Consider the following 21,508-nt stretch of genomic DNA (forward strand, 5'->3'; position numbering starts at 1 on the left):
ATTTAGCACCTGGCTAATAGAGTACCTAAAGTTAACTGATGCCTTCCAAGAGCATAAGATGTATGCTTCGTAACTGTGTATACAGTTTAAAGCTAAGACGGTTTCACAAACAGTTGTTTTGACTTTTTTTGGGTTTTTTTCATTCTGTCAAAACCCTCATTCCAATTTCCTTTTGAAATTCAGATTCAAAACTAGAAATCTGTGAATAAATACAGATGGCCAGAATTCCAAATGATTTTTCACATACCTCGTCTACTAATTCCTGCTGGTTCAGGCGTGAAACTCTCATCGATTATGGTATCTTCATCTGAATAATCGTGATGATAGTTTACCGGAGTCTCCTCCTGGTTTGCAGATTCATTTCTGTCTACACACTCCTCCTCACGCTTATTGAAATACTTCTGCAGCCAGGCCGGTACAATATTTTTCACCGTTTCTGTCATTCTGCTAATTATTCCCTGCTTGAAAGAAAAAACACTTGTTTAATTACAGAAACACAGTCAACAGCATATGCTGGGATACCACCTTCCACGGACCTTGAAGACAGATATTATACAGCAAATATTCAGAAGATGACGACGAGGTTGATCCCTGGCATAGGATCGCTACACTTCTGGTAAACCTAAAATTCACCTAAGATTGATTTACAACTACCTATCACTTTCTGCACTTCCAAGTGACCTTGGCAAGGTTCAAAGTTTTGAAACCTCTGCCAAAATTCATCAGCAGGTCGTCAATCTGCAAGGCTATCAGGAAACTCTACGCCTGAACAGCTCCTGACCTACAGACTTGTTCCAGGACTCTTCCTCTTCGCACCCTCCCGTGAAAACCAACTAAACCAGAAGTTCAGCAATTATCTACTGCGACAGTCAGGACCATACTACCCATTAAAATCAGTGAATCTAAATATTTTCAATTTTAGTAATGCTGAATTGCAGTGACTATACGCACAAAAAACAGTTCTGCTCTCAACAGTCAGGCTAACCCAGAAGATGTCCTGCAAGAAACACAGCTATAGCTATAGCACCAGCACCTCCTCTTGCAAGAGCCTTCTAAAGCTGTTGCTGTATTTTGTAGAAGACTGACTCTGCGGCATACATCGGGTACGATCGGAGAATTCCCACCTGACCGAAAGCCCCAGGAACTACGGTTAAATAAAAGATACATTAATATAAATGAATATAATTAATAATAAAAATTAATAATAAAAATTAATATCCAGAAAGCTGACAATCATGAGCTAGGCATCCTGCTAATCATCCCTCCTGCAGGCAGGGGGAAAAAAAAAAGGTAAATTAGATCCAGGACTAGTTCCCAGGAACTTTGAAGCTGCTAACTATACTGTCTACAGTGCCCAGGCACCTTCAGAGCTTAATGGTAAGAGACAGAGGGTTTGGTGGGCTGTAATTACGATCACAAGCACACAAAACACATCTATTTAAGTATTTCTAAGAATCGACTTATCGACTAAAGTTGTAGGGGGAAGGATGAGAAAAACAGCGGGGTAGGGATCAGAACCAGAGGTATAACCTCACAAAATCGCATCGGTCGCTTTCGTGCCTCCCCAACTGCATCACTGAGAGACAATTAACATTAAGCCACAGAACCTTCTGCAGAGTGGACATGATATTGAAAATAAACTGAAATTAATTGACAAATGCTCTAAGCAAGCTATCTGCTCAAAGCTCGTCCTTTTACGTTATGAACATTTGCACGATTCGTCTGGTTACAAAGCTAACTGCTATAATAAATGCACACATGTAACACCTATCAGTTTGTCTATTTATCAAATCATTAAAATTCTTCCCCGATAAGTTACTGTTAATTTGATCTGCGCTGGATGTGCAGCAGCCATTCTCTGTGCAGAATCCCCCAGATATCCCCACGCACGTGTTTGCTCTGGCACACTCTTTAAATAAACCTACTGGAAAACACGCAGAGATAACAGACAATGGAAAAGTTAGAAAACCATCTCCACTGATTATTTTTAATCCACGTGTAAGGTTTATCAGTTAGCTACACAGTGTCGGCACACGCAAGCTATGGCACTTTCAACATTAATGCACTGTTCAAGCCAGAGGTTTCAACGGTTGCTCTGTAAGCGTGGGGAATGTTTGCATTGCCCTTCCAGGCCAGCTTTAGATGGACAAGATTGATTGTCAATATATGGTATAAGGGACTTGGCATTTCTGCAAGTGATAAAAACCTAATTGAGCAGCTATCCATGCGTAGCGCTCCCTTGGTTTTGCATATGATAATCAATCCCCTCAGCTACGTTGCTCATTTAATAGCGGAGAGGTTTTGGCTGAACAAACATGTGCAGAGGGCATCTCCAGAGCATCTCCCTGGGCGTCCTGACATTTCTTAGCAAAGAGCTGCTGGGAGGGATCTCGGCGCGTCCCCCCTCCAGCACGGGGATTTTCACACCCCGAATTGACGGACCGCTTTCACCATCAACCTGCTGTACCCTACAGCACAAACGAGAAGCAAAGCCTGGCAGGTAACGTTCAGAGAATTGATGATGGGCTGAGGAGGGGTGCAGGGAGCGGGGAAAGCCCTGGGGGTGGCACTGGGGGTCCTGAGGGCAGCGGGCTGGGGGTGAAGGGGAGGGGGAGGAGGGGGGTAATGGGCTGGGTAGAGGGGTAAGGGGGTAAGTAAGGGGCTGAGGGGGTAACTGAGGGGGTTAGGAAGGGGCTGAGGGGGTAACTGAGGGGGTTAGGAAGGGGCTGAGGGGGTAACTAAGGGGGTAACTAAACGGTTGAGGGGGTAACTAAGGGGGTAACTAAGCCGTTGAGGGGGTAACTAAGGGGGTAACTAAGCGGTCGAGGGGGTAACTAAGGGGGTAAGGAGGTGGGTAGGGGGTAACTAAGGGGATAAAGGGGCGGGTAAGGTAAGGGGGTAAGTAAGGGGGTAACTGGCGGGCTGAGGGGGAAGGGCCCGCTGTGGGGGGGCCGCTCCTCACCCGCTTGCTCCTGGCACAGGGGGGCTTCGCGGCGCCCAAACGGTGGCGCCGCCTCTTCACCTTGCCGCCGGCCGCTCCTCCTCCTCCTCCTCCTCCTCCTCCTCCTCCTCCTCCTGCTCCTCCTCCTCCTGATCGGGCTCCTGGGCTGCCGCCCGGCGCCCCGCCGCCACCGGCCCTGCCACCGCCGGCCATGCCGCTGCCGGTCGCGCCGCTACCGGTCGCGCCGCCCGAGGCCATACCGCCCCCCCCCCCGCGTTCGGTGCCGTCACGGGGCCCCCCCGCCCCCCGCCGCCACGCGCCGCGGGGCCTGCCCTGCCCCTCGTGGGAATAAAAATGTTGTTTTTGCAGAGTTACGTTGTTTAAAGGTAAGGAATGGGGTATCGAGGTGTGCTTGCAGCGATAAGAACGCTTAGCAGGCGACCTTGTAAAATGCAGACAACCAGACTCCGTAGAACAATTCGGGGAAAATCACGGTGTTGAGTCAAGTCAGGTAAGTGAAGAACCATTACCGCTTCAACCAGTAAAAAAGTCGAAAGAAATTCGAAATTTAACAGGCCGGCAACTGAAGGCCATGCATTGTCTGGGAAGCATCAGACAGATTGTGAGCCTGGATCACCCCCTCAGCGGGGAAACAGGGGAGGGTCCCGTCATCAAAAAGTATATAAACTGGGTTTTGGAACCAGCAGGGGCGCTCCTGCTCGTGGGACGCCCGCCACTGCGATCGCGAATAAATTCCTGCTTCGCTGAGCTCCTCGCCTGAGCCCAAGTTATTGGCTACGGAGTGTTTCTCACAATTTGGGGGCTCGTCCGGGAGCCAGTCGCCTACTGGGGAGCCCCACCGCCGCAGCAGCAGGAAGGCATGCCCCGCTGATTTCAGCGGTCCTGTGCATCGACGGCGGCGGTTCTGCGGAGAGCTGACAGAGGGCCCGAGACTGATGAAAGAGGCAGGATCCGTGAAGGAGTGGGGAAGGGAAGAAGGCAGGCACTCCGGCTTTGAGAATTGATCCGGTAACTCTGTGCACAGACCAAGGTAAGAAATAGGAAGTATTGCCTTGGGGGTCGGGTGAGACTCTGTGTGCCGTGTGATTGAGACGTACTTTTGTACGGAGCGAGTGTGGAGTCCTGATCCGCGGTTCCGCAGCTCCGCGAGGGGCGCGGCCGGAGACGGACGAAGCGTGAGATAAGGGAGAGAAAGGAAGAGTCTCGGGAAATGTGGTGTATGGTAAGCCCTTGCACGGGGAAGTGCTTGGCAATACACCAGGGAAATTTGGTGTGCGGTAGTCCTCGCACGGACGGGACGCCCGCCACTGCGATCGCGAATAAATTCCTGCTTCGCCGAGCTCCTCGCCTGAGCCCAAGTTATTGGCTACGGAGTGTTTCTCACACCCTCCCCCTCCCTCCCTCGCGCGCCCCCTCCCCTCACGGGAACGCGCGCCCCCCCCTCCCGCTGCCGCTCCCGTTCCTCGCCCCGCCCCGGTCCCGTCCCGGTCCCGCCGCCCTCCCGCTCCCGCCCTCAGGACCCGGCCGCCATAATGAACCCCGGCCCGGCCACCGTAAGCACGGGGCTAGGAGTCACCTCCAGAGCCTCCCCGCGCCGTGGCGCCGACCGCTGGTGTGCCGCAGCACCGCGCCGGGCGTGGGACGGCGCCCCGAGCCCACAGCGCTCGTCAGAAAAGCCCCGCACCGACAACCGATACCCCCGCACCGACAACCAACAGCCCCCACGCCGACAACCAACGCACAAGCAGTGTTTTAGGCCGGATTCGTGGCCCCGTTGGTCCGGGAGGCAGTCGTCACGCTAAATTCTACCCCACGGCAGGGGAACGATGGGCATCGTGACAGATCGCCGCCCCAGAAAATAAACACATAAATAAAGAATAAAAACGATAACGGGACATGAATCGTGCCCTTAATAACAGACATTGGGCAGTGAAATCACCGACTTCTGCAACAATACGTGCTCAGGGAACTGACTAAAACCCCTCCTGCATCGGCCATGTAATAGCTAGGCAAACATCACATAATACTTCCCTCCCTCATGTACACCAAACCTATTAAGGCAACCATAGTAGTGTGATAACGTGATTTTTCTCCTCCAGATCAGCGTCAAAGGCAGCTACGCTAGGTTTGCTCATAAGTTCAAACGCTGCTTTATTTATTTATTTGAATGCCATTTTTCTTATTTAGAAGGATTTCCATAGGGTGACAGGCCTTTAATGACACTCACGACTCAGAAACATTTGCCGATGCAGTCAAACGGTGTCTATTAACGCGAGGCACTGAAGTTAATTGGTATTAAAAATGAGCCAAAACGAAAGGCAAGTATCTGCGTGTCCAGCAGAATGACAGCGATCATCACCATTTGATCAACCTTCCCTGTGAGTTCTATCTGCAAGTTACTTTGAGGTAGCGCTAGAAAGAAGCGGTTGGTCCAGAGCATCCCTGCAAAAAGAAACATCCACGGCTTAAGTACCGTTTACTCTTTTGGTATCCTTTTAAGTACTTTTTACCCGTTTCGGACTCCTGCCTCTTCCCGGCTCACTGATGACAGCATTAGCAGCCCCTCAAGCTACTGTCCTACAGCCTTTCCCATCAGTGAAGAGATAGGAAAAACCCCACTGCTTCTTGGAAGAGAAAACCAGCAGGTTTTTGAATAAAAGCACTCTCTGTTGCAGCTAGGTACAATGAAAAGAGTTTATGAAATCATTACGGGACATTCTTGTAGAAAACTTCCTCAAGCTTGGAAGAAAAAAAACATTTCAGCTAAGTAAAACAGAAAATAACTGAAAGAAGTGAAGTATGGCGGTGTTGGAAAAGTTGCTTCAAAGACTTGTTTAATTAAAAAGAAGGAAAAAAGCAAGTTCCTACTGCAATCCCATCTTTGTCAAACTGATGGCGGGCACCAGTACGATGTGTTCAGCTAACACAGGCTGGAAGTTGTAACTGCAGCTGTGAAGTTTACCCAGTAAAAAGACTCCGCAAAGCATTCTAGCAGTTCCGATGCAATCACTGCTTCCTGAATTTGTGACTCACGGTTAACACGGCAGTACAGGAAGAAGTCTGGCATTCACTGTGCTCTTACGGTAAAGAATCTGCCCTGCGCACACCATCCCAAGCCAGGTATGCGCTCCTAACAGGAAAGGACGATAGGCTGATAAGTCTCAGCAGAGGGAAAAAGACATCAGAGAACTACTTTATAACAGCAGCACGCGGGCTGCAACCAACGTTCTCTTCCTCTCATCATTTTCATTTCTGTGGACTCCAAGAGAATACACTCCCAACATTTTTCAGCTCTGGAGAACAAACAGCCCAACCAATCTCATTCACTGAACTACAAAACTGGTATTTTCGCTATCTAGTCCGGAAAAGGAGGCGCACGTCTCTAACGTACAGTGTAGAGACCTTGTTAATAGGCAAAGTCTGCATAAAATAGGTGGCCACAGCCTGATTTTCTGACGTTCAGGGCCTTGGGTCACACACCACCACAGCATCAGACTTAATGAAGTCACCAATCTATGTGGGCCTCTCATTACACAGGTCACATGTTATGGACCAACCTCTCAAAGGCCAAAAACCAGCACTGATACTGCCGGGCCAACACATATCTGTAGCATCCCATTTCTGGGTGACAACACAATGAATGTTTCCACAAAGTACTCGATGCAACCTAACTACTGTGTTTGGTGATGCAAAGCAAGCCGTGTCAAAGCAGCGTAGCACCCAGGCACATTCCTGGAAGATGTTTTGCTGCTCACATTGAAGAAAATAGATAAAAAAATCCTGTGCAGTTTGCACTTCTGAGCTCAAGTACCACAGCTATGCACTGCAATTGAAGTGGCATCAAACCTTGTAAGGTTTTGAAGCTTCAGCACTGCCATCCAAATTCAAGGAGGCTGCATCTATTATCTTGAATTTGCCCCAGCTCAGTCCCCTGAAACAATTCCATAGACACGTACAAGCAACCCTTTTCCCACCCAGATTCTTTGCTTCATCTATTCCACCTCTACCTTGTGTCATATTCTTATTAATCTGCCCCTCAAAAGACTCCCTGGCTCACACAAAGAAGCAACCCAACAAATCCCTGTTCCCAGCCACGTTGCTTTCATGCTTTGGGAAGAGTTAACTGCAACAGCTCTAACTGTGATGCCACCTCACCCCCTCCACCTATGTGAGGTTCTTTGCCTTCTGTCTCCTCCTACGTCTACACCTGCACTAGAACCAGGAAGAATGTGCTTCCTACAATACTCCAAGAGCCTCTTCTGTTTCAGGATGTCATCATTTCAATTCAGGACTGAAAGTATTCCTAGCAAAAACCCAACAGCTAATAGCTAACAGAAGCAGTTGCTGGTGATCAGCTACAAGTAACCTGGAAGTACTGAGGAGTCACAAAAGAGAATTTGCATTACATTTAAGAACAGCATGCAGCTTAGGACCACTGCTTTCACTGACTACACTAAGCCATAAAAAAGAATTGGATTCTTACCTGCCATCACAGCAATTATGGTTTATGTTGCCCCCAAAACACACACGGCAGTACCAGAACTGTGTCAACTAGCTTTAACAGCTTCCCCAGCTATTAAGTACAGTAATTTCTGCTTCCTTTTTTTTCTTGGAGGAATATTCTTTTGTTTCCAGCCTCACTTACTTATTATACACACTGTTAATTAGCAACTATTTCTCCATACTCATAGGGTTATGGAGTCCCTATGACTGGAAAAGACTCTGTACCCTTCAAGATAAGAACAGCATAAAGGCAGCAACTCGCAAGACTGTTCTAGCTTAAAGCAAAGCTTTCCTCATTGCTCTCATCTCCTTTGACTTGAGTGCTGTCATCCTTCTACCAGAGCTTTAAAAACTTCATTACCACGAATGAAGGAAGACCAGAGCAATCAGAGAGGGTAGCAGAGGGTATAACTTAAGGAGCTGTTACTAGGATTTTTTTGTTGTTCCTGGTGGACTATTTTTCTCCTTGCCAGCAAGGAGGGAAAACCAGCAAGTTGTTTTCTCCAAGATTTTTTTTTTTTAGGTTTAAGAACACGGATTATGTTGTAGCAATTTCTTCGCTGTAAAGCGTCAGCTGAGAAGTCTAACAGTAAGAAGGGCAAGGGAAAACTGAATGCTGATGCAGAGAGTGCCAGCAGACATCATCCTCATTCCACGGGATGTTTGTAGCTATGGCAGTTGAAGTCTACACTTCCATATGCTTAACATACCCTATTTATAAGCCAATTTTAGCTGACCTAGCATGTATCAGTAGTACAGTTAGAGCCAGCAGCCTGCAGGAAAAAGTGGGCACAGGTGTTTCCATAGCAAGGCCTGTGAGTGTCTCCCATACATACTTCCAGTCTAAGCAAGCACATGAAAGGCTTGGCTTGTCGCTTACCTAAGGAACCAGGAAAACAAGGGGAAGCTAGATTTTGCTTGTGTCCTAATGCCCATATAAAAATAAAGACAGATGAAATACCCTTACTACCTTGTTAAATTCCATAAGCCGGAAGAGAACGTGCTGCACACAGGTACAAGTAAAATCCCTTGCTGGCAGGTTTGCAGAAACAAATTTTTTATTTACACAGGCAAGTCTATCTTTAGACCCCATTTACCTCTTTACATTTCTCGAATATTTACATGACTTCATGATGCTCCAAGAAGGGAGTGATGAACAAAAAGATTACAGAAACTGTCAAAAGCATAGCAAAAAAAACCCAACCTATCATTGTGCTTTAAAACTTATGAGCTAGAATAATGTAGAAGAAATGTAGTTTTAGCACTTTGGTCCTAACGGTCATGCTCTAGAAGACACTTAAATAGCAGAGGGGATTTCAGAAGTGACCATATCCAGAGGTTGCCAGTGACAATTCATGAGTGAATCGTAGAGTTCTTCGCTTGTCTCCGTGAATTGTCTGTTCATTTCATCAACATCCAAGTAGAGCTGTGGATCTGAAAATAAAAGCCTGGTAAGTCCAAGTATCAAATCTGAGGCATGCGCACAAAAAAACTTCACGTGAAATGGCTAATAAAATGTATTTTAAGCTAAGTGTAATAAGCTATTAGATCTACTAATTTTAGTGAGGTATTTAGTCCTCTAAAATTTTGAGCCTCACAACTCCAACTTTTGGGAATTTGTATATTAGAAGGCTGGGACTAGAACTGTCTTTCAAGATAAAGACAAAGACAATGTTTAAGATAGTAAAGATAACGTTTACGGATAATCAGCCATGAAACCCTCCCAAGAGTCATTTAATTCACTTCTACGGCAATACACGTTACATAGGATAGTTTCTAAACACTAACACAAAATGCCTCCACGTGAGGAACTTTGCAAACCTTCCAGGACACAAATATGTTTTGTACCGTATTTGTAAGTGCAAGCTGAATCCTCCTTTTGGAATCTGCAACATAAGCTTTTACCTCAGGGTGGAGAACAAAGCTTTTGCATATTACTGAGTTTCTAATATAAAATCTGTTTAGCGGAACCAATACAAAGAACAAAATTCTGTCTTAGACCATTTTCAAATGGGAATGAAGGCACAGGTACAAGAAACCTGCTGCGAAGCATTGACAGTGTCCCGTTTTACTTGATGCGGTCAGTGTATGCTGTATCAGCTTTAAAACCCCAGCTGATTGCAGATCAACCCCACAGAGGTTTGACCTCAGCTGAATTTTCAAGATGTTCTTCATCCAGTAGAGGTTGGCTTGTATTGTTAAAAGGCACAAGGATGGCTAAACTCAAGTGACAATGATAGAACCCTTATTACCGTCAGTAATTAGGTCATCACCGATTGCAGTCATAACTGAAGATTCCTGAAAGACAGAAAAGGCTAAGTTTAATCATAACTCATTTCAGAAAGCATCACAGATTCAAAGTGCTGCAGTCTCAACCCATTCCTTCTTCCTACAACTACAAGGATAGATGGCATTTTATCTACTTATTTTTAGAAGAAAGCCAATATTACAGTACAGGTTGGAAGGGACTTCCGGAGGTCACAACTAATACATTGACCACGATAAGACCACTTAAAACAACTGTTTAATTTGCTTTAAGCAAAGCAAATCAGAAGAACAGGAACAGAAGAAGCGTACGCAATTATGCTGTCAAAACCATTCTTTGGTATGCGTGAACAAATAATGGTGTATAAATCACTAATTCTATGGATTTACTATTTAAGCACTTAAATACAAACACCTCTGAATGGAATCTGCTCTTTTAACTTCACACTAAGCAGAAAGCATGTTTTCAACTTCGGATTCTTTTTGCTGATTCACACAAATCTGTACAACGTATTATCTGTGAAATATTTTCTTTACAGCAAGCGTGCACTATCTTTACCTCAAAAACAGCTGGAGCCATTAAAGAATCTCCTAAAGAGCAGTCTCCAACAGCTTGCATGCTGTCATAGGGAGCATAGGAGCTGTAGTTGTAGTCAGCGTAAGCATCGTAACTCCTCTGCGAGTGGTAGTTCTGGTAATCTTGGCAATAATCATTATAGTTGCATGACTGGTACCGCTGCAATTCTGCTTTCAGTCTGAAACATGAGAAGTTGCATACAGTCAGAGAACAAGAGACTGTAAACCCAGTTCTGAACTTAAACAATTTGTCAGCTTACATACTTCAAAGCTTAAAAGGAAGCTTTCCTAAACAGTCACCTAAGTGACAGCTTAAGTCACAGCTCAAAACCTCATTTCTATAGAAGCAAGCATCCTCACCTTTGCCAATACCAGAAGGAATTGTTCTCATGGATTAACTCCAGAGCCTTGACATGGTTACCTGTACACATCAAGTATTTTTAGCGTTGGCATAAGCAAGCTGCTGCTATGTCTCTGTGCTTTGCTAAAGATTGATTTAAGACCAGAGACATTTATCAAGCACAGCTGCTTTAAAGATGCAGTCTTAACCCTTCTATCTTTTGTTTGGTTAATTACTAGATCTTATTTCCAGAAAGAAGTGAATGGAGTCAGATTATCCATTTCAAAGAAGCATCTGACACTGCCTGTCAGTTTGCCATGTCTACCTCCACCTGCTCAGTTTTTTTGTTTGTTTAAAGTCCATTAAACATTCAACAGCTGCCAACTATACCGCTCAGGTGAAGTCAGTCTTGCTTAACAACACAATCGCGATTCTCCAGCATGACGCCTTATTATTAGTGGGAGAATTACAAAATACGCTGGTTCTTAAGAAGAAAGGGCCAGCTGATTAGCTTTCACTACTTTCCCTTTCAAGATTTTCTCAGGGGCAGCTTCAGACTAATGACAAGAACCAAGACAAGTGCTATCTGTACTAAAACTGAGGTACACTGCATAAAGAACATTCAGATAACCCAGCTGCATATTCAAAAAAATCCGCTGTTTAGACTTGTCTTCACTGATTCTGTACAGGCAGACCTCCTGTGTCTGCAGTGCCCAGTTTCTCTGACTTGAATTGGGGATGCAGAGAAGTGAGTTCTATGCTTTTGGGGAAGAATACAAGCTGAAGGCATTCTGAAATAGCTTCCAAACTCAGCAAACATGAGGGACAAACTAATCCAATGGCTGGGTATTTCAATGCTAAGAGAGCACGGTACTCAGCCATTCAGAAACGTATTACTGATGTGTATTTTAATACCTACATTTGTTTCAATACTGCAAAGCTACACAAGTTCTAATAAAGAGGTAATCCATTGTCTTGTTACTGTAGTAAACAAACAGAAGATACATCATCTTAGGTCTTCTGCTTCCAACTGCACTCTTCCTACATACAGTTGTGTAGGGAAGGAAAATCTGAAAATACTGTTGACGTTCTTCTGGATAGCCGAAGCAAGAAAACATGTTTGTGGCTTATTCTTGTTTTCAAAATAAAACAATATTAATTTAATCAAAAAATTTTGGCAAAGAAGTTTGGACAGTGCTCTCTTGGAGAAGAGCATTTCCATTCTAAAGCAGAAGGAGGCAACATTTGCAGAATTATGCTAGGTAAACAGAAACAGAAGTGTCATTTTTTACTATTTAACAGAACACACAAGCTAACCTCATGAACATACTGAAATTGTTTATATGAAGTCCTGTTTTGTCAGTATCCTGAATCAAAGTTCATCAAATTTGGTATCAATTCTTTAACCGTTCAGAGACCTGAATTGCCTTAAATAAGTGATAGAACTGAGCCGGTAGAGTAAGAAACCCTCTCAGGAAGTGCTAAGCTTTAAACTCCCCATTGCCCTAAGCTCATGAAAAGCAAAGAATAGCATTTTAAACCTGTTCTAGTAATAACGCCTTTGGCTTTCCCCCTGCGTTCCCATTTTTCCCCCCCACTTCTTTCCTGTCAACCCACTATAAAACTAGTTATGTGCTTCTCTCAAACTAGAGGGAAAGCTCTAAGAACAAGAACTCCCTAGCATATAAAACCACTTGTTGTCCCTTCTACCTTATGCAGGCCCAAACCTGAAAATATTTACCAATGCATTCAGCTTTGCTGCTGTTGAGAAACAAGGCTGGTTACAATGGCAGCTAAGCCCAAGTTGCGCTGTCTGGCTAGACTTAACAGTTGGATTCCCCCAGCCATCCTGAAGCAGGTTGATGAATCCAGGGAGTCAAAACATAGGACTTCTGCATTTCTGGTTTTGTAGACTGCATCCTGTGTGCAGCCACTACAGCAAGGGCCACAGACTTTCCAAAGGCAGAGCTACAAGAATCTGATTATTTAGAATAACTGTATCAATGCACAACTCCTTGGTTACCTTTTAGAAATTCCTATGCTCAGCCGGATTCCTTTTCCCCCCAGACCTGGTGCGTTCTGGCAGTCTTGCAGTGCCCTCATCTGATCACCTTGCTCACCAAATCTGACATAGGCATACCCTCTACTATTTTCAAAAGGGAGAAAACCAATTCTAGTATGCATAACAGTTACAAAGCTAACGAATTCAGTTTCTGTCTTCTACAAAAAACAGAAGATAGCAGCTACTATAGCTTCTATTACTTAAGCAACCTCTCTGGCATGTGCACGTGCACAGAAAAGGCTTTCACCAAATTAAAACACTTGGGCCAGAAGCAAAAAGCTTATTCCTTGGTAGCATTAAGATGCAACTCACTGAGAGCCAGCAAAACAATACATTTTAAGTGCTCTCTGCGTAAGTAATCAGATTCCATATTTCTGCATATACAGCAGTTAATCAGTTAGCACTAACCCACTCCTTTTGGAGCCACAAACTTTATTGGTCACAAACACCAAGAGCTGGCTGTAATTATCTGAACCAGTATTAACCGGTACCTCTGAACTCTTCAAACAAAAATATCTTTCAGGTGCTCTTAGAAGAACAACATCAATTGCCTGCAACAATTTGATGGCTTTGCTAAACGGAGCACTGAAAAGCACAGTGGTACAGTTTCTTTTGTAGCCTGTTCAGAAATTATAGCCCCGTGCCTACAGCTTCAAATCAGGCCAATCTTACCAGCCCAACTCTTACAGCTTAAGTTCACTGCACTCGAATGCCTTCAAGACGTGCTTTTAGGAGCCATGGAGAAGAACCCTCTGGTAAGACCACCATTATAAAGTACTGAGTGTTGTTTTACACTTAAAATAGAACTATCTGTTACAGTCATTCATCAGCTTTCCCTAGGCTGCTGCTCTCTCACTACTGAATGTGATCCTGCTCTCAGTTTCCCACTAACTTTTTCCCCCAGCGGTTATGGCCTCTTTTCATCTATGACACTTTTAAGGGACTACACCGTGTTGAAAAATGCTGGTTAACATTTCCTTTTACACAAGGTGCCTCATCGAATTTTCCTGACTAAACCAAACCCCAGAACCTTAACTAGAAGAGGAAGCACACAAACACACACGCCTCCCTGGCCACCATATCTCCCCAAAACATATCTGTTCAGTAACAGACCAACTGTAAGAATACTGCGATTAAAATCAGTATATCTCTATACACTGCTTTTGTTCGGGATTACTAGCTAATGTCCTTCCCCTTACCCCTTCTGGAATTAATACTGAATTCTGTACTCCAAAACGCGGTTCTTAAGTCATACAAATGACATTTAACAATCAGAATTTTTCCACACAGTGATCCTCAATAAAAACTTCAATCCTCTACTGCAGTCTTTCAACAAATTAAAGGAATACAAAACTGGCTAATAACTGTTCAGTGATTTTTGGACCTTTGTAGCACTAGAGTAACAGCAGTACACTCTGCAGCATAGTTGCAAGTATGTGGGAATAATCTCTTTTTTTCTCTGAAAGGTGTGAGGCCTCTATTTCACCCTACTAAAGATTTTACCACCAACTGTACTGCTAGCATTGAGACACTGCAACTTCTGTGCTTGTATGAGATGCAGGACAGGTTCCTTAAGGTGTCGCAATTTTTCGTCTAAACCTAGTGTTGAGATGCTGTGTCTTTGACTCTTCAGTATCAGCTTTCTTTCCAAACACTAACGGAGCAGCAGTAGTGACAGAATCCTGCTTCTCTTCTGTCCTTCCCAAAATAAACTGTGAGGCAGCTGCAGACTCTGCACCTGAACGCTCTGAGTGAACACCGAATGTAAATGATGGCAAGGCAGCATTTTGTGGACGCAGTCGCAGTACCAAAACCTGCAGAAATAAGTGAATGTCAAGTCCGTAACCCACGGTGTATCTGCAGTACGTGAAGGTTTGAACTACATTCTAGTCCTGATCTTTCCAGTCAAAACTGTTTAAAAAACAACCCACCAAACAGTAAAACAAACAAGAAAACCCCATGCTTCCTCTCTACATAAAACTTTTCACAACTGTGTTTTCTGCCCACCACCTGGCTTTAAAAAGTATACGAACTTCTTTGAAAGATCATGTTTTTAGTCTGAACTCCAAATGAACAACGTGTAGGGCATGTAAAGAACAAGCACGTCATTAATGAAAGCTTTTCTCTAAAAAGGATAAACTTATTCTTGGGGAAAAGTGTGGAAACAGATGTTATCTAGGCAATATTCCTACAGGAAAAACGAATAATTTTGCCACACCTCAAAGGAAAAAATAATTGTGCTTAACAGGTAAGAAAATAAAAAAAATCAGAGCAAACCAAAAAATAAATCACAGAATATGCATCCTCGTTTTAATCATTAAGTATTACCTTTGAGCTCTGCTTTGGTGCTTGGCTTTGCACTTTCACAGGCTACACACTTCGTGGCCTCTGCTTTGTTTTGAACCAAGCAGGTCTCCCAATCCCAGCTTCCTTCAGGCTTCTTGAATTTGTCTAAATCCAGAAATTCTCCAGAAGGAGCAGAAAATGCAGATGCACTGCTACTGGTCACAGGTGTTGGACCCTCTGTGAGACAAACAAGACAGTTAACCATCCTGTTTGAACATGAACTATAAAATGAGCATTAACTTTTAAATTTGATTTGTCAAATCCCACAGAAATGTTCAAAACTACTCCGCAACTCCCCCCCCCGCCCCTGAAGAAAATAAAAGCCACCAAAAACCCACAAAGAAACAAAGAAACAAACAAAAAAACCAGAGTGGAACTCAAAGCTTCCAAACAACACACAACTCTGTTCAGCACACAAGCTTCTGCTGCTGTTGACGACAGTGTAACCTCCATAAAGAGGCCTGACAGGTGCCTTTTAAAAAAAAAGGTGCCTTTTAAGAGAGAAGCAGAAGATAACGCTTCAAATTCAAAACCGGAAAGACAAGAATGGCTCTTCCCTTCCACGGCACACGCAGAAAACTTTTATCCTAGTATTACTTGCATCGCTCTTCCTCCTGACAAGTGCAACGTAACCGTGCAATTCACTGCACCATGGTCACAGTAAACCCCTCATTTCCAAAATTCCTCCTTGCAATGGCAAGAGCCTCAGACAAAGATGCCGACTGACCGCTCAGAGGTTGGAAGTCCAAGAGAATCAACTCTGTCTGAAATCCATTATCTTACCTCATGAAATTTCAGTCTTACCGCACAGGATGATTACAAAAGCCCGGTCTAGTCCACCTTAATTTGTTTCTTCCAGGATATATTTGCACAGGTGTTTTTCGATGTAATGGCATGTTAAATGACATTTAGAGTCAAAGTTAGAATTAGAATCGTATTTTAAAAACAATACAACCACGCTCAAAATCAATTACGGTCACACACAATGGGAAACAACCCAGTACTGCCCTGAAGAAGTTATCCAGCGGGTCACTCGCTTTCTTGAAGCCTACCACTGACCTTCATAGGCATCTCTCTGCTTTAGCTTAAGACTAGTTAAGACTACACTGTCTTGAAATCTGGCTTCACATCTCCCCTCAATTACATACAAACGGTGAGTAGAGGCATTTTGGACACATTCTGTAATTTTTTTTACTTATTTTTTGAAAGAGAAAAACGCAGTCATTTTTAACTCTTTCTATGGAGTTCTCATTTTCGCCAGTGAAAAATCACTATGTTGTTTTTAAATTAAGTCACTCACTTCAGCCATCTTCCCTCACCAGCTGCAAAGCCGGGGGTATCTGCATTGATCCAGCTCCGTACTAATACATTTCACAATCAGTTCAATTTATGCGACAGGCTGGAACCTGGGCTGAGACCTCTGAAGTGCCTGTAAACCAATCCTGCAGACAGCCGCTAACCCATCAACCGTACCTGGGAATCGTGTTGCTTAAAATATTCCATATATGCAACGTACTTTTATTCTGTACAAGATTCACAGAGGCTAGGATGGAAACAACAGGAAAAAAAGGACCATACCTGGTTTCTCAGACTGACAGGCTACACATTTGTTATCTTCCGTCTTATTTGGTACAAGGCATATTCCACAGTCCCAAGAGCCTTTCGCCTTCTTAAATTTGTCTACAAAGCCCAGAGTGGCTGTTGTGTCAGTGCTGCTCGAGGAGGATGTCACTGTCACCGAGCTGTCTGTGACCACTGGTCATGTCAGAGCAGGCATTACTCCCGTTCCAGGTTTTGGTGTCTCACATGCTATACATTTTGTAGCTTCCGGTTTGTTTTGGACAAGACATGTATCACAATCCCACGTTCCAGGTACTGTTTTGAATTTGTCTCCAAAGCCCAGCATCCCTGCTGGGGGCGCTGCTGGCTTTGAGGTGTCGCATTGACTTGAACTTACTGTCTGTTTCATACTCTCAACTGTTGAGGCTTTAGTAGCTTGACAAGTTACACATTTGTCCTTTATGTCTTTGTTTTGCAGAAAAGGGTCACATGTATCAGATTGCCAGTACGATGCTTGTTTAGAAGTCTCTTTACCTGCAGAAAAAGTTGTTATTGCAGGCCTAGTATAAACCACTGTGCTTGTTGTAGGTTGTGCAGACGTAGAAGAGCGTGTTTTCAACAATCCAAAGTCTAGGAAGCAAGAAAAAAAAGTCTTCCTGTTAGCGCAGCACCTCACTACATGTAACTAAGTGACTTTACTAGAGGGCAAAAATTTCAACTCAGGTGCCAATGGTTACAACTAGACATTCAGACCGAGCGCAACAGGAAGTCCCCAGAAATCTTATCTAAACGGATGAAATTTCATCTGCTGCACTGGGTCACAACAGAACATTTCGTTAAAGCTTCATTTAACTCTTTGTTTCCAAGCAAGCTTTAAATCAACATTTTCACTGGTCGATACAAGTACAAACAGACAGTAGCTGACTGAAATCTGACAGTCCAACGTGGAATGGAAATAATACAATTTGATTAAGACGCGATGCCCAATCGAATCAAATTTCTAAAGCTCCTCCTTCCGTAGCAGATGACTCAAATCTACTCCAGTAACTGTACAGAAGTTTGTACTCGGAGCAGCAATCCATACGGTATTTTCCCACAGATGCTGAATATTAATTAAATAATAAAAACTCAAGACAATTGAACAACTGTCTAATTTTCTATAATCTTTTTCAAAATGCATCGGACACAGGACAACTCCTTATTTAAAAGGTGGCAATTTTAACAGAAAAGACAAGCTACTAATACAGAAAGACTAAAGGAAATGCATCTTAAACAGCAGCTCAAGTTGCTTGTAAATCTACCTTGAACATAGTTGTTTTGTGGTTTGTTTGTTGGTTTTTTTTTAGTCAAAAATGAAGTCTTTGAACAATGTGGATTTAGATTCTGCTTCTTTTAAACCGATAAAGAAAGTGAATGTCACTTCACTCAGAGGTCTTCCCTTAAACAAAATGCACAATGTATTTTCTCTCACTTAGCTCTTTCCAGTAGAGAAATGTGCTGCCTTCTTCACAAGTATGTAAGTTAGAAGAAGACTTTTGGGAAAAGATCAAATTCAATAAAGCCCTTTTTCTTAAAAGATATCTTTTCCACAGACACACTTTATGAAACTGTTGAAAACAATTGCAATTGCTTAAAAACAAAATTCAGAAAAGGGTTTTTAACGTAAAACACTCCACTTCTGTTTGCAGTTTAAATTTTAATCCACAGGAGCCATTGTAAGCTAAGGCCCAAAGATTCGCAGCTTTCGCCATGTATTTGGAACTGAAGCTCTTTCCTATTCTTTCTTCACCTGGGCTGAAGGTGGGACAGGAGTGTTGAGTTTTACAAACATTTCCTTTTCAATTCCACAAATTGTATTTACTTAAAATGAAACACCGATTATCTGGCTAATTCTCTTAGTACCTCATTTACAATTACATCCTAATACGTAAAGGAGATGCAACCCATCTGCTTTTCATCTTGCAGTTTTACTTCCAGCAACAAACACCACTTAGAATAGAAGGGGGCAGATGCACCCTAACAAACGCAGCGCTTAATGTAATGCTCTCCTACATTCATATTTATAGCAGATACTCTATTAACCATAAGTCGTGTGTTGGTTTTTTTTTTAATAAAAAATGCTAGCGTATTTTTTGCAGCATCTTTTTAAAAGGAGTTCATTATCTCTCCAGGATTTTTTAGAACGTCTAAGACGCTTCCTTCCTTTAATACGTGGGCAGTGGTGAAGGGACCACCAGCAAAATCTTTGACCTCCTCTTTCTGTGTGTTGATGTTGGTTGAGGTGGTGGTGTCTTTTGAAACAAAAGAAAACAAAAACAGCTTTCACAATGTGACCTAGTTAGAGCAGATTATACTCACTTTTGTTAGAAACAAGAATTTCCAGCTTTCATGCTTCTCACATAAGAATCTTCACAAATTCTACTTACTTTGCAATGCTTTATGATTACAAGCAAAACAAAAAGCAACAAAACAAAACAAAAATTATAAAAGCAGATCTGTCACTGGAAAAATACTGCAGAAGTCCAACACTGCCTGGAATTGCTAGCATGCGCAGACAGGACAGATTGAAGATTTAATAAAGAAAAAAAGGAAAATCAGCACTTCAGATCTGAAGTGCTAAAGTTTCAGTTACCTAGGGTAAGAAAGGGCGTCACTGGAGTACCACTGGGTCCAGAAAGTTCTGCCGATTTTACAACGGGAACACTAAATGTAAACCCAATCTGCTATGAACAAGAGAGGTTTTTCAGATTCTCAAGCCACAGGAACTTCAATCGAATGCACACACAAAACCAAATCTGAAAGCTGCTCTTCACATTTGTAGCACGCATGCTGAATGACAAATTATAAGCCAGAAGCCTACATACTTTTCTCCATCAAGGCAGATTCTGCTTTAGTGTTCTGCAACAGCCTACTAAATGCCTAAGAAAAAAAGTCAAGCTCCTTTATTATTTTACTTACAGAAGACGTAGGTAGCACTTCTGCCTCAGTAGATTTCACAACTGGAGATGAAAACGCAAACTCAGGACTGCTAACAGTACTTGTTGGTTGTATCTGTATTTTCAAAAGAATTAAAGGTTTATATTTAAGAGCAACAACTACCTGAATTCACTACCCAACAGAAGTCCCGCAGTGACGTCGAAAAACCTGATGTTTGAGTTATTTTGCAGATAAAAGTAATAATAAAACACAGGGAAGTTTCCAAGTGGGTATAGGACAATATCTTCAAAACCAAATTCCAGAAACTGAGAGGAAAAGCTGGAGATGCTACTTAGGTCTAAATGCACGGAAAAGCAAGCCAGGAAGCTGAAGAACGGCAAACTCAGCCCAATGATACTCCAAGAACTTCAGCAAACACCTCAACATGTTAAAGCAGCTGTCTACTTCAAACCGTACAAAAAATATTTCAAGTACTCTGGAACAGATTAATGTTTATTTTATTGCAATAATATGCCAATTATTGCACCCTAGGCTCATTCTATGTGAGGCTTATATGACCACGTTACCTCTAATTTAATAACTTAAATAAAGTTGTGGTTTAACCATTGCAGGCAACTAAGCACCACACAGCCACTCGCTCACTCCCTCCAAATGGAACAGGGAAAAGAACTGGAAGTAAAGAAGTAAAGTTGTTAAATTTGAGGTAGCATTAATGACTCATCGCATGTAATGGCTACCTGGAAAGACAAATGCCATAACCCTGTACATACTCCCCACTCCTTCCCCTTCTTTCCCCCAGCATTTATTGCTGAGCACGATGCTAAATGGTGTGGAATATCCCTTCGGTCCTCTGGGCTCCGCTGTCCTGGCTGAGTGCCCTCCCAGCCTCTTGTGCATCCCCGACCTCCTCGCTGGCAGGGCAGCGTGAGACACAGAAAAGGACTTGTCACTGTGTAAGCACTGCTCAGCAACAGCTAAAACACCAGTGCCTTACCAACACTGTTTTGCTCACAAATCTGCAACACAGCATCATCTACTACGAAGAAAATTAACTCTACCCCTGCCAAAACCACTATAAATAACTTGGCATAAAGTCCACACCCCCCTTCCCCCGCAGACTTCCACAGCATTTGAAGCAGTTATACAATCACGTTAAATGGGAGTTGGCAGGCTCTAAGACTGAGAGAAGCAGAATCAAAACATTTATGCCTTTTTCCCCAAACTGGCATACAACCCCAATTCATTCAGCTGCGTAGAAACTAATATTTGTTAGTTTCATGAGCACCACAGAAAAAGTCAACTCGCAATAAAGCAGTATACTCATTGTAAACATTATTTATAGCATAAAGATTTACCTTGCCCGCCGCCGTCGCTGCTGCATCTGCCATGCCTGCCGCCTCCGTTGAATTTGCCACGCTTGTCGTTGCCGCTGTTGACTTTGCCTTGTCCTTTGTCATCAGCAGATATGGCATGCCCGCCGCCATTATTGGATATGTCAAGCCTGAGGGCACTGTTGAACACGTTATGCCCGACGTCGCCGTTGTATATATCATGTCCTCCACCTCCTCCTCTGATAGATCTGTCAAGTCCTCCACCTCCGATGGATCTGTCATGCCCTCCACCTCTGATGGATCTGTCATGCCCTCCACCTCTGATGGATTTGCCATGCCCGTCGCAGCTGCTGGAGTTGCCGTGCTCATTGCTGCTGTTGAAACAGCGCTCGGTGACGCTGAGACAGCGCTACTACCAACGAAACTAGAATTGAACTGAGGCAGCGATGCAGCACTGATGGGTAGGGGTATGTTCGGTAGCACTGGTTCCTCCACTTCCTAAAGTTGCAAATTTTAATTTTTCTTATACAAGACATACTACTTTCTCACCCCATCCCACCCAATTTATTAACAAAATTAAATAGAACAAAAATCCATACAAATTAAGAGAAAGCAAGTTTCCAGAA

General features: G+C 43.4%; 2 pseudogenes across 2 annotated transcripts in view; both read right to left on the reverse strand.

Annotated features, from left to right (window-relative positions):
- Window positions 1-2,292, reverse strand: part of LOC308197733 (nuclear pore complex protein Nup153-like) — a 28,230-nt pseudogene extending 25,938 nt beyond the window's left edge. The window contains exon 1 of the transcript in view: window positions 248-2,292. The product of the transcript in view is annotated as a nuclear pore complex protein Nup153-like (transcript). The remainder of the gene's footprint in view (window positions 1-247) is intronic.
- Window positions 2,293-3,882: 1,590 nt separating this feature from the next.
- On the reverse strand, window positions 3,883-21,164 carry LOC308197734 (nuclear pore complex protein Nup153-like; annotated as a pseudogene). The gene is made up of 5 exons: window positions 20,907-21,164; window positions 19,573-19,665; window positions 15,037-17,299; window positions 14,368-14,522; window positions 3,883-10,485 (listed from the first exon to the last, which is right to left on the reverse strand). The product of its transcript is annotated as a nuclear pore complex protein Nup153-like (transcript).
- Between the last annotated feature and the right edge of the window lie 344 nt (window positions 21,165-21,508).

The sequence above is a fragment of the Anser brachyrhynchus genome, assembly GCF_964034855.1.
Source record: "Anser brachyrhynchus genome assembly, chromosome: 7".
Classification (NCBI taxonomy): Eukaryota; Metazoa; Chordata; class Aves; order Anseriformes; family Anatidae; genus Anser; species Anser brachyrhynchus.